Consider the following 12,658-nt stretch of genomic DNA (forward strand, 5'->3'; position numbering starts at 1 on the left):
CTCTTCCTCTATTCCAATGTTTACTTGTTTCATTTTCAGTGGCGCAGTGATGTCTGGATCCTCGATTACTGGCCCACGCACCTCGCGACTCCCCTCTGTTTATGGAATATTGATGTTTCTAGGGTCATCCTCATCATCTTCTACCTGCACATTGTAACATTCCGGAGCCTGGCTCAACTGTCGCAAATAGTCTGGCTGCACAATTTCTTCTGGTTCCGATGTTATTTTGAAAATAGCGGCTTTCAACACCTGCAACACGTCGTCCACAGTATCAACCCATTGATCCTCAAAGAGGAAAGTTGACAGAAACCCTTCACGCAAGATATCCCATTCGTTGGTGCCATGTCAGAGCTCTATTTCAGTATACCAATTCCTTGGAATTACATCCAAGGTATGATAAAATAAGTGTACCAACTCCGATTGAGGCTCTTCTCCATAGGCTTGGACCCATGTAGTCAGGTGCATGCAGGATCATCACGTCCATCGTATTTCTTCGTTATGCATAGTTCTAGCCTCCCAAATCTTATCTGCATCATGGGCCTACAACCAATATCCCCAACTCATTACTACTATATATCTCCACTTGATCATGCTCATTAAACCACTACTAATTCTAGATTGACCCTTCATCAATCGGAGTAGTGTTGTAGGAACCTCTGAGCTTCTATATTAAAAGTTTATTAATAAAATTTGGGAGGGTGCATAACCACGTCCTCATCTACGAGGGTTTAGTGAGATGAAAGTCATGTGCCCTCCTACCTAAGACATCACAATTGCCCCATTCAAGAGATTAATTTTAACTTTTATTTTTATAAATATTAAAAAATATATATATATAATTATTTTAACTTTTAATTTAATAAGAATAGATATGTATTAAAAAACCAACAAAATATCAATACATTAAATTATTGTTGAAACAAAAATTAACTAAATACTTTAAATGAAATATATATATATGATAATAAAACATAAATAAATAAAACTAATAATTATAATAAAATATAAAATTACAAGTACATCAAATAAAATATATAAAATGTAAACTAGGTATAATATAAGTTTAAAAAAATACAAGTTACAAACTATATACAGCGATATCATATTATATTATATTATATTTTTTATATATATATATATATAAAAGTTTAAAGATATTTTGATGAGAAGATGACTAATAATTAAATTGAAATATAGATTTATTTTTAGATTTTTAATTCGATCCTGTTAAATTAGGTTTTATTGTTGATTTTATGCGAAATAAATTTAATTAAAATTTTCAATTTAATAATAAAATTATAACTTAAATTATTTAATTTATATTTTTAAAATTATAAATTAATATATACCATCTTAAATAACGCATTTTCCATCGTCGGAAATAACTAAAATATATAATTCCAATGAACCTTTAAATTTTGCTGGCAAATTTTAGATTTGGGAAAATGTATTAGAAAAGCATGAAATATTTAGATTACATATTTTATTTATAGTATAGATGAATTAGGTTATTTATTATTTTGTATTATAAAAAATAAAATGATAAATTAGTAAGGGGTATTTTTAATTAATATTAAGTTTGGAATTTGATTTTTTTATTAAATTAATTAATTTATTTTATTTGTTTTTTGCAAATTTATTATAAATTTGTAATTTGTAATTTTTTATTAGATATTTTATTAAATACATTTATATTTTTTTAGTTAATGTTTTATTGAAAGTTCGTATTAAATTAAATATTTTTGTTTTTTTAAATTGAGTTGAGTTTAGGTTGATATTAGTAATGATCTATTTACATTTTTTATGATATCATCATAATTGTGTAAAATTTGGTGGAGTTTGGATGTTTTTGAGAATAGAAATTTTCATTTTCAATTTTTCTAATAAAGTTTGAACTTGAAATATTATGAAATCAAATGTTCTATTCTATTTATTTTATGTTTTGGACAATTTTATGGTATATTTTTGGGTCTAATTTTCCTAGAATATGATAGGGGTTTATAGGAATCACAAGTTTGAATTGTAAAATTTTCACGCATTCAGAGTGCTCTTGGGATTTTCAGAGAGTTGAATCTATATATAGAGTCAAAAACTCATTTTAAACAACAAAAATTAAATGTTGTAAAAAAAGTTCACTCGATTCTAACTAAAAACTTCAAAATACATCATATTTACACAACGCCAACTCAAATTACACCATCAATTTTAAGAAAATAAAATTCTAAAATAAAATAAAATTCTATAATAAAAAATAAAATCAATTTCGTAATAATAAATATCCACAAAATATATATTAAAAAAAAAAAAAAAAAAAAAAAAAAAAAACAAAAACAAACAAACTAATATTATAATAAGTACCAAAAAAATCAAATATGATAAAATATATAAAATGTTAGAAAATAACCAAAATTTTCTTATTAAAATATTTATCATATTGAATGATGGAAATCCAATAGTGTAGGAATACCCACAAAATGCTCCTAAGCACTAAAAATTCCTTATTAAAATATAATAAAATAGAAGTTAAAAAATTCCATAAAAATAACTTTTTATTGGGTTCATTGACCACGGAAAACAATGCAAACAAAACGTTAAGCCCTACCATTACGGCTAAAGAGGCTCATGAAAATAATTCTTGAAAACATATTCAATAGTTGGCCATTGATTTAGATTGTTTTGTTTTGGAAATATAACTCTTTTAATTTTTTTAAAAATATTGATAGTGAGGTGGCCAATAGCTGGTGGAGTTGACTTGCTCCGTCCCTATGTGTATATGAGGAAGAGAGGAGCTGGCTTAATTAATTAATTTAGTTAAGAAGGCCACTTGTGAATGGAATGATTCAAAGCACAGCTATATATACGCGGAGAGTATTATTCTTTATTTAATTTATAAGAATAGATTTGTATCTGTGGTCATCAGCTTTGGTGGTGATAATAGTTGACTGACTGCATTTAGTTTTTTGGTGGGAGGGGAAGGGAGGAGAGGAGAGGAGATCATCCTTGGTCAAATATATATATATATATGATTGATCTTTATGATTGTACATTAGGGCGGCCTGGATTAATGGGGGATTCAACCGTGACAAGGCTCCAGGGGCGTTCTGCACTTAAAACTGAACTGCGAAGAATCAAAATGCCTAGAGAGATGTTGAGTCCACATCTCACCAGTCTGACCCCCACGTCTCTGGTTCGATCCCTGGTTCTGGCATGTCGCGACGTGGAGTCTTTAGGAAAACCCCAGATATTCCAGGTTCAGAACATGACTTGCGTGGCACGAAGAATAAAGCTGTTGTCTTTGCTGTTTATAGACATGAGTGATAACGAAGATGGGCTGGTGCCTCCCTCGGCGATGCTATGCTTGAAAGATCTGCTGGTCGCAATACAGAGGACCAAGATCCTGCTGCAGGACCTGAGCACCGACAGGAGTCGAGTTTGGAATCTGATGGAGACCGAGTCCATATCCCGAAAAGTGGAAGAGATCAATCGAGACATGGCAAGGGCGCTGGACATGCTGCCGCTGGGGCTTCTGGAGGTGTCAGAGGAGGTGCGGGAGCACGCGGAGCTGGTAAGAAAGCAGACTAAGAAGACCACCTCTGACAAGATGAGATGGGAGGCCATGGCGGAGGCCGAAGAAAGGAGACTGAAGCGGGAGCTGGATGACGCGATGCGGTGCTTCGAGATCAAGAAAACGCCAGATCCGAAAAAGCTTCGCCTGGCGTTCCAACAACTCGGGCTCTGCACGGCGGCTGATTACCGAGAGGAGATAAGGAAGCTGCGGGAGGAGATTGCAGTGCAAGCCAGTGCAGGCGGGGAACCTTGGGTGGTATCTGGTATTAATGACTTAGTTGGCTTGGTAATGTACGCGAAATGCGTGCTGTTCGGCGTGATGGATGAAGAGGAGTACGAATTGGCGCCTTCATGCTCTGCTAAATTCCCGGAGGATCAGGTGAGGAAGGCAAATAATAACAAATTATTGAGGCATTCCAGGGAATCGTCGTCGTCGTCATCGTCCAGTCCTCCTTTGATGATGATGCCGGAGGAATTCAAGTGCCCGATCTCGTTGGATATAATGAGGGATCCGGTGATCGTCGCCACGGGGATGACATATGAGCGTGGCTCCATCCAGCAGTGGTTGGAATCTGGACACAGCACATGCCCCGCCACAGGGCAAACGCTCCTCAACTCCAATCTAACGCCCAACTATGCTCTCCGAAGCCTCATACGCCAGTGGTGCGGAGATCAGGGCATTAATGTACTGGAGGCAAAGGCTAAAGACACGGCCCTGGAGAGCCTTCCCAACAGCCCCGCGGCGCTGGAGGCGGTGAGAATGACCGCGTCGTTTCTGGTGGGGAAGTTAGCGACGGGGTCCAGCGAAGTACAAAAGCAGGCGGCCTGCGAGCTACGTCTCTTGTCAAAGTGCGGAATGGAGAACCGGCGGTGCGTTGCGGAGGCTGGAGCCATTCCTTTTCTTCTTCCTCTCTTGTCCTCCCCTGATTCCAAAACGCAAGAAAACGCAGTTACCGCGCTTCTAAACTTGTCGATTTACGACAACAACAAGACCCTAATTATGGAGGCGCCGGGGGCTCTAGACGCGATTGTGGAAGTGTTGCGAAGGGGCGGCAGCGTGGAAGCCAGAGAAAACGCCGCTGCCACACTGTTCAGCCTCTCGGTATCTGCGGCGGACGACAACAACAAAGGTACGATCGGCAGCATGCCTGGCGCTATCCCAGCCCTGCTCAGTCTCCTTGGAGAAGGGACTCAGAGAGGCAAAAAGGATGCTGCCATGGCTCTTCTCAACCTCTCGTTATGTAAGAGCAATAGGCCCATTATCATAGCCGCTGCTGCAGTTCCTCTTCTTGTGGATCTCCTCAAGCTCAAGGACCAGACAACGGTGGGAATCACGGAGCATGCGTTGGCCGTGCTTGCTACTCTTGCCGGAAGTGCACAAGGATCACAGGAAATAATCAATGCCTCTGCCCTTCCAACGCTCATTGATTTGATTACAATTGGTTCTGACAAAGAAAAGGAAAACTCTATTGCCGTCTTGTCTGCAATGTGTAGAACTACTACTGTTGCAGAGGATATGGTGAGAAGACTGCCTATGTTTCCTCATATTAATCACTCTCTCAAAATGTTGGCGGCCACTGGTACTCCTAGAGCCAAGAAAAAAGTTGAGGTCGTTCTCAAACTCCTCAATTCACACAAACAATGTCAGTCTCCTGTGGACACAGTCTGATCCTGATCGATCACACACAGCAATTGCCCTGCGCGCGCGTGTGTATACGGAATTCTTCTCGTTTTTCTTTTAATTCAACTCTTTCTTCATCGTCGCTCGCTTTGAGAGGGGGTGGATTTTGTGATTGCTTGCTTAATCAACCATATCCTGCTCCACCTCCACCTCCACCTCCATTCCCTTTCAAAGCCCCATTTGTCATTTCATCAAATCCTATTATGTCCTCGTCTAACATGTAAGTTTTGCTTCCCACTCTCTCGTTCGTTTTTAATAATTTGCTTCGTCCGTCCGTCCGTCCTTCGGCTTATGAAGACGTGCAATTTCGTATTTCCCCCTTAAATGAGCTTTCTAAGTTCATTGAAACCCTTAGAAATATCTCAAAATATTGCATGTTTTCGCTTTTAATAATTTGCAGTTAATTGAAACCTTAAGAAATATCTCAAACACTTGCATGTTTTCGCTTTTAATATTGCTTCTGATTATGAAGACTTACAATTTCGTATTTTCCCCCTTAAATTCAACACATGAGCTTTCTAAGTTAATTGGGGTGAAACCTGAAGATCTCAAAAGTGTGCAACACAAAAGCAAAAGCAAAAGCAAAATGGTTGTGAACCTGTCCATATTATACACTCTTCATATTCTATAAATCTGTATATGTATCAACATATTCACATTCCCATCACATGCGTATTATACATATTCATTATCTGATTGCCAGCCTGTCGGTAACAATTTTACTCACAAGTGTGGTTCACAAAACTTAAGCAAATACACCAATATTCATAAAGTGAAGTGAAAGTATTACAACATTATTTATCAAGATATCGTAACTCATTATATTAAAAGTGAAGTGAAAGTATTACAACATTATTTATCAAGATACTGTAACTCATTATATTATTAGTAGGGATATAAATCTAGGTGGAAAAGATAACAATTATTTCACCCAATCACCAAAAATAACCCTAATTAATATTATTTATCAAAACATTATAACTCCTTATATCATTAGTAAAGATATAAATTTAAATAAAAAAGATAACAACTATCTCACCCAACCACAAAACATAACCCCAATTAATATCTATTCATAAATATTAAAAATAAAATATTATTTTGTTAAAAATAAATTTACATATATATTTTAGAAAATCCTACATATATAAATTGACCTAATAATTTAGAAAAAAATACAACAAATGTGGTTTATTCACCAATCACAAAAACCAAAGATGAGAAAAAAGTGGCTCTGGCTGATTTATTTTAACATTTGATCTTCGTGTTGAAATTATTTATTTGATATAAGTTATTTAAAAATAAATTGATGTATGTTTCTTAAAAATTATTTTGGTATAGGGTAATGTTTAAATGTTTGTTAAAATTTATTTTGGTATAGAGTAATGTTTAAAAAATAATAAATAAATAATATATTATATCATAATTTTGGAGAAAATTTGAAATATAGATTATATATTATAAATTTAATTAAATAAAAAAAATTGTAAAAATATTACAAGTAAAATTAATTAATTTTATTTATTAAAATTGTATAAAAATACTTTTGCTTTATTTTAATAACTAAATAAAAATGAAGATATTAATCTAATATAAATAAATATTACATATATATATATTTTAAAAAACTATTTTTATATAAAAATAAAAATAGTATTTCAATAAAGAAAATTATTGTAACACTAACTAAAAAATTGTACTAAGTAAAAAAACGTAACGTAAAGCAGAGTTAGAGTACAAAAAGTTACACTTTAAGGTCTTTATCATAGCTTAAGAGGCTTATTTGTTCTCATAATTATCCTTACAATAGCACAACTAAATCTAATAATATATACTATTTTGAACCATGTAATATTGGAAAAAATAAATAATTATTTTAACACAAGTCATTTTTAAAAGCATGTAATAACAGAAGCTTATATTTACAAAACAAATCTTTAAACTATATTAATATCATTTACGAAAATTCTAACAAAATAAAAGATGCCTTGTAACATCCTCGTGTTCTATCTCTTTTATTGTGACGATTACACCAACACGGATAAATCCACGACTAGCCAAAACCCTAATTTAATATCTTATAATTTTAATTAAAAATTATTTAATTTATACACGTGAAAGTTGGACTTCCTTACCGATCCTTGCTTGGGTCATGTGGTTAAGATTTCACTTGCATGCCATGAAAAGTCGTAACATTACCCTATTTAATTTAATATTGGAACCTTTACGGCTGGGAAAAGCCATTTTTTAATGCAGCTGATTTTTTAATGAGAAACTGCAGATCGATTATGATATGAAGAGACACATCAGTTGGGTGGTGTTGACCTTGAATTTCCCTTCACGTAGCCAAAACAGATAAGATATGGAGATGAAGGAACCATGGAATCGAGTGGTGCCCTCTTGGTTGTGCAAGGGACTTGACAAAGAGTTCCATAAATACACAACCCCACAATATTTCTTAGAACTGTCTTGCACCAGCCCTCTTATATTATCTCTCGAACAAACCTATATATCTTGTCATCACTTGCTCATTTGTTTTAATTAACAAAGTGCTCACACCATTTCTCGCCCATTCTAGTTGAATAAGCAGAGCCCTTATACCATTTATGGCTAGTGTTGGATAGATTAAGATCATCCCTTACTCACTTGTGCTATTTCAAACAATTCTCACACCTATCTTTCTCACTCATATTGGTTCAACTGAAATAACACTTGCACATTCCTTTCTCACTTGTACCAGTTCAACCAAGACAACACTCCCACGCCCCTTTCTTGTTTGTGTTGGATGAATTGCACTATCTCCTACATTAACCCACACACTAACCATTTCCATACCTTATTCGTGCCATCCTTGATATCTCTAGCTCACTCATTCCATCCCTCATTCATATTGGTTAAATTAACAGAACTATCTCAGAGCTCTCTCGTAACATCGTTGGTTTTATTGTTGGCACCACGTCACACTTCCTCCTGTCACGCTACCTCTCTTATGGAACTCTTTCACACTTGATCTCTAACGCAAACTCTCTGGCACTAGCTCATTGGCAAAACCTCTATTGCTCTATCTCTAGCACCAATTTACTTACTAGATCTCTCTCATCGAGGCATATTCTCTATGAGCTCTTGGCATATGTAAAAATCATTGATTGTTCCCTTGTTTGAACATGTGTTACCAATTAGAAAGAAGAGATTGAATTTAATTTATTAGATGCTTGCATGAGTGTTGTTAAAACACTTGATTACTAGGAGTTTTCAAATCTGCTATTATACCACTTGAAAAGTGATATCAATCCTCTGATGCTGAGTAAAACACTCCTCTAAAATTCGGTGAAGCCCTATGTCTTAAAGCTCCTGAGAGCTTGACCAATCCATTTGTGTGAATTTACGACTATCCAAGTAGTTCCTCAGAATTTGGACCTAGCTTGAGGGTGGTGTTACAGGTCTATTTGGGCACATCACTCCTGACATTCAGATCAGTACAATTAGGGCACATCAAACCCTAATTCAGTTGTTACATTCCCTAGACAAGTCATCACATTGAATGCTTCCATCCATGAAAGTTTCCTAGCCCGAAATCTTGTTGAAATGCCTCCTTGGGACACCAGCGCAACCTTGGTCAGGGGTAACTGCGATGCAGAGTAGGAAGGCCCATTATGGCCCGCACTACAGTGCACTTGACCTGCGTTGGGCGAGATTGCGTGAAATTTGCATAGGGTTTTGAGAATATTCCTTAATTCTAGATCATTCTAGAAGGATCCCATCTCTTATCTCCTCCTATGAGCTCGAAATTGGATAGGCTAAGGATCCATTAACCTCCTATCCTCTCATCCCTTGCTCCATGGAACCTAACTCCAAGTTTGGAAGGCCATTCAATACCCTCATTTATGACAAAACCACCTCTATAAATTGGGAACTCATCATAGTGATCAGAGGGCTAGAATCTGAAGTTTGTAAGAAAATTTTGTTGGTTTGAGAACTGAGCTCATGTCAAGCAATGTTATGCTATTGGATTGGTGTGCTTTTGATGTGGCGAAGGTTGGACTGAAGCTGGAGGAGTGGCACAGGATCGAACTGTATTGGGTGAAACTCTTACTTCTACATTAATAAAGAGTTTATTCCTTTTCTCATATTATTGTTCATATCTATGATGATTATGTGTTTCAATGCATTCAATTCCATTGGTTTATAGTAGATAGATCATGTATGCTTTGATTGTTTCTTTTTTCTATTTGTCTTGACACAAGTACCAATTGAGCGGATTTAGTTCAAGTGGGAGCGACAGGAGCAATTCAAAAGAGATCAAGGAAGCGAAAGACTACAAAGACTAAAAACATTATAACTCCTTATATCATTAGTAAAGATATAAATTTAAGTAAAAAAGATAACAACTATCCCACCCAACCACCAAAAATAACCCCAATTAATATCTATTCATAAATATTAAAAATAAAATATTATTTTGTTAAAAATAAATTTACACATATATTTTAGAAAATCCTACATATATAAATTGACCTAATAATTTAGAAAAAAATACAACAAATGTGGTTTATTCACCAATCACAAAAACCAAAGATGAGAAAAAAGTGGCTGATTTATTTTAGCATTTGATCTTCGTGTTGAAATTATTTATTTGATATAAGTTATTTAAAAATAAATTTATGTATGTTTCTTAAAATTTATTTTGGTATAGAGTAATGTTTAAATGTTTGTTAAAAATGGAAGCTAGTATCAACAAATGGAGGCTAGTATGCAAAATGCAATGGAAAAATGGCTTCCCTAACCTATATGCTAGTGAGTAAACAATACCTGCCATGATAGGTTAGCAGTCATGGAACTGATGTGAAATTTCCGAAAAAGCGTCCAAAATGTTCTGAAAAAAAAACTTATTCTCAACAATCCAAGCTCCCAAGTTAAAAGATTCATGAGACGAAACAAAATCAAGTTTTGAAAAAACTTGACATTTTCAAAGCTTATAAAATGATTTTTGACTCACCATTTTTACCATTTGTGTTGAGAGCAAAAGTTGTGGATAAAAAGAAGCAAACTTGCCCCTCAAAGAATCCGACCATTCAAATTGGCTCAAAATCATCAGGTAACCTCCAAATCTAGCTTGCATCAATTTGTGATTGTTTTTAGAAATTTTAATTGAGGTTTTAGCATTGGAAATTATGTCAAAAATTTCAACGCGACATATATGCGGGTTGGTTATGAGAAACCTGCATATACGTAGGCCTTACACGTGACTGTGTATGAAGTGGACCCACGTATACGTGGTTTGAAATTAAAACATAAAAATATAACAGTTAAACTTGATTTTCTTTCAGGATGACAAACACCTGGAGGGAAAGGGAGCATGCTACTGTTGATGATGAGGTTATGAATGATCAACAGGCCTTAGATGCATTGAGGGGATGGGGTTTATCAAAATTATTCAAAATGCCAAATATGAAGGCAAACAACCGCTTGCTTGAAATGTTAATCCACTATTGGAGTATCGAAGATGATGCATTCATGATTGATCAAATGCCTTTAAGGATAGAGATAGAAGATATTTAATTTATCATTGGTCTCTCTTGGAGAGGAGAAGTGCATTCGACAGGGTGATCACGAGGTAGTCTTTAAGTGGAAGACTACATGCATTTATACTTCTCGAGTGTTATAGACATATTTGGGCACATCAACTCCAAACTTACATTTCGATATATTAGGGTTCATCAACCCCTAAAACATTTTTTTATGCCCTAAAAGAACTAAGTCATCTGAATGCCTCATTCCCCAAAAGTTCCATCACAGAAATCATCCAAAAAAGTGCCTAAATGGAACCATATCAGAAAGCCCTGTGTTAAGGTGAGATGCATCCCACCTGCTACACTATCAAAATAAGATGCATCGCAGTTTGGCCCTTTAGTACATGTGATGGGCAAGGTTGGACAAAATTCCGGGACAATTTATTAGTTAGTTTCTCATGGAATCTTCTAGAAACTTCTCCTGTGCCACTTGCCTCTCTGAATTCACACAAGGATGACCAAGGGAACTAGGAAACCATCTCCAATTCCCCTCTCTTGTGGAACTAATCTCAACAAATGGAATGGCATTCATCATTCCCATTGATGACTCACCCTCTTGCAATCATCTATAAAAGGATCTCCCATCTAAGAGATCAGAAGGCTGAAATATTTTGAGTTGTAAGGAAGTGTTGCTAGTTTTAGTATTGAGGTGAGAGCATTGTATTATTGTTGGTGTGCTCTTGTTGATTCATGAGGTGAATAAGGTTTTAAGATGGGAAGATGGCGCTAGATCAGACTTCTTATGGGTTGTAATTCTCCTTGATATCAATAAAGTTCTTTAAGATTTTTCCCAATTGATTGTGTTAACCCTAAATGCATTCATTTGTTTATAATATTTATGATTATATGATGCTGTGATGGATCATTATACTTTGACAGGTCTTTGTTTTTGTAGCCGTGCAGGTACTCTCCAAGTGTGTTAAGTATGGGGAGGAGTTACGAGATTGGCCAAAGGAGAAGGAGATAAAGTGAGGATTCAAGCAAAAGTTACAGGTTAGTCTTTCATAATCTCTTTTCTTATTTGTCACTCATAGGAAAGATATTGAATTGCTTTAATTGTTGTTTCTAGGTTAGCTACCAAACCTAGAGGGTTAGTCGTTCGACAAGACACTAATTTTCCCAGAAACAAATTGGCAACCATACTGGGGAATGAACAGATGATTGTTTGTTGCTATTTGTTGTTCTATGTTGAATTATATAAACTATAGACAGACCTTGAAGCTAGCCAGGAAGCTTTCAAACCACTCTTGTTATGCAATTGCGTAGTAGATAAATGCCGCTTCAGTTAATCTTTGGTTTAGTTTATGAATTAAACATTTGAGTTAAAAACACATCTAGATGCCCTTTTGGTAGCTCAGTAACCTCTTAGGACATTCCATCATACTTTTCTTATCATTGTTCATCAAAATCAATCTTGATCCATTAAAACTGTCGCAATTTGAGCCAAAACATCTTCAGAAATCGCTCCCTAGACCATCGTGTTGTCTTCCACTGTGACTTGATATGCATCTCACTTCCTGAGTGAGAAAAGTGTGATGCATCTAACTGTCTGCAAAGCCCAGGTTGTGATGATTGACTGAACTCAATTTTCCATCTAGGAGTTTAGGGTTTTTTTTACTAATTTTCAGAATTGTTTGGTTGCTTGCTGAATTTGAACAATACCTCATCACTGAATCCAACTTACATCACTTAGATCAGCCTCAATTTAGATTAGGTTTGATAAACGTTTTTGTGTGTTTGTATTTAATTTACAATCCTTTATCAAAAGTAGTGATAGTCGATTTATCGCTTTCAATAGAAAAAGTGTTGTAAAGTCTTCCATTTTCGTCGAACAAGTGAA

General features: G+C 35.3%; 1 pseudogene; it reads left to right on the top strand.

Moving 5' to 3' along the window:
• The first annotated feature begins 3,064 nt into the window (after nucleotides 1–3,064).
• LOC149221927 (U-box domain-containing protein 1 pseudogene) lies at nucleotides 3,065–5,236 on the top strand (annotated as a pseudogene).
• The last annotated feature ends 7,422 nt before the right edge of the window (nucleotides 5,237–12,658 follow it).

The sequence above is a fragment of the Pinus tabuliformis genome, chromosome Q, assembly GCF_031772625.1.
Source record: "Pinus tabuliformis cultivar Carrire ecotype Pingquan chromosome Q, CPIR1, whole genome shotgun sequence".
NCBI lineage: Eukaryota > Viridiplantae > Streptophyta > Pinopsida > Pinales > Pinaceae > Pinus > Pinus tabuliformis.